This window comes from Sesamum indicum, linkage group LG10 (assembly GCF_026168435.1).
Source record: "Sesamum indicum cultivar Baizhima isolate 11 linkage group LG10, ASM2616843v1, whole genome shotgun sequence".
Taxonomy (NCBI): domain Eukaryota; kingdom Viridiplantae; phylum Streptophyta; class Magnoliopsida; order Lamiales; family Pedaliaceae; genus Sesamum; species Sesamum indicum.
Window position 1 is genome coordinate 8141080 of NC_142666.1, and position 1932 is coordinate 8143011.

The following is a 1932-nucleotide window of genomic DNA, read 5'->3' on the forward strand; positions in this document are numbered from 1 at the left end:
TTTCCCCCATTTCTAACCCTAATCTCCTTTCAGCCACTCCTTCTCCTCGTCTTCTTCTCCCACACGACCCTTCGGGTCTTCCCCGTTCCCTTTGTATTCTGTGCTTCGCCTTTCTCCGATAATGGTGGTTAATGAGCCATTAAGGTCATGCCTCTTTAAATGGCTGATCCTTGTTGGCTCTTGGTTAACAAAGTAACTACCTCCTCTTCCTCCTCCTATTCTCCGATAAACAAAAGCCTTTGTGGCCAAACCTTTATGGTTTCTGTTGAAAGCCTTTGTGGCGGTTTCTTGGTGGATATTGGGTAACCTTTGTGGTTTACTAGCCTTTGTGGCTACTGTGAGATTCAAGCAACCGTGAGTAAGGTTGCGGCCTTCGGCCTTGCTAGGCCCTGGGTCTTAGGCCTCTGAGCCGAAAATTACTAAACTATTTATGTCCCCCCATTCTGTAATTTTACTATTCCCCGGCTTATTTCTTGTATGTTTATTTCTGTTCTATAAGGTTCTTGTAATTTGCTTTAGAAAGGCCTGTAATAATTTTAAGTCTTTGTAATCGTTTATTCTGTACTTGTGCCGGAGACCGATCCTCTTCTAACAGTGGTATCAGAGCGGGGTTAAGTCTCTGGCCTGAGGCCACTCACGGTAACTTCGTTCCAACTCTTCCTCTTTATTTTACGGTCCCAGTTTCCCGACCCCTTACTACCCACCTCCCTTGGCCGGGCTCGTGAAGCCGTCGGGTATCTAGTGGAGGCGTAGTCAAGGCCACAGCATTATTAACTGTGATTTATTTTCTGCTGTTTGGGATTTTCTGTGATTGGGAATTTGCTGCTGTTTAAAATTTGCTTCTATTATTTGAACTGTGAATTTTCTGTGATATTACTGAAACTTGTTAAAATGTCTGCTTATAATTTACAACCATTTGACGGAAAAACTGATTTTTCTATATGGCAACAAAAAATGAAAGGATTTTAATAGAACAAAAAGTTTTTAAAGCTATTGAAGGAAAATATTCTGAAACTGTTTCTGAAGAAAAACGGCTTGAAAATGATGAATATGCTTACAGTTCTATTATTTTAAATCTATCTGATTCTGTAATTAGAAAAGTAGAAAAACAGAATTCGGCGAAAGAACTTTGGAATAAACTTGAGGAACTTTATACAGAAACTTCACTTCCTAGCAAACTGTTTCTTTTAGAAAAATTTTTCAGGTATAAGCTGGATCTTTCAAAAAATATTGAGAAAAATATTGATGATTTTACTAAATTAATTTAAGATATAAAATTAACAGGAGATAAAAATATAGATGATTATACTCCTATAGTTTTATTAAATGCTATACCTGAGTCTTATGGTGATGTTAAAGCTGCAATAAAATACGGACGAGATAATGTGACCTTAGAAACTGTAATTAGTGGCTTAAAATCAAAAGAAATGGACTTAAAATCAAATACCTCTAATAGTAGTAATAATGAAGTGAACCTGGTAAGAGGAAGACCTAAAAATAGGAATAATAACCATAAATTCAGAAAATATAGTAAAAGTCGTAGCAGAAGTAGGGGAAGAAGTCCGTCTAGAAATAGATATAATAACAGTAATAACAATAAAAGAGATGAAGATAAAAAAACCAAAAAGGATTTTAGGTGTTACAACTGTGGGGGTAGAGGTCATTTCATTAAAGATTGTAAAAAGCCTAAAAAGAACCAACAAAATGAATCTGCTAATGTCTCAGAATTAACCACTGATGAAGTTTATATGGTATTTGATGTAAATTTGTTGAAAATTCTTTAAATAAATCTGAATGGCTTGTGGATTCTGGATGCACTTTTCACATGACACCTTATAAAGAAATTTTGACAAATTATAAAACTGAAAGACTAGGTTATGTGTCAATAGCAAATCAAAAGTTATGTGATGTGCTTGGTTTTGGTGATACATG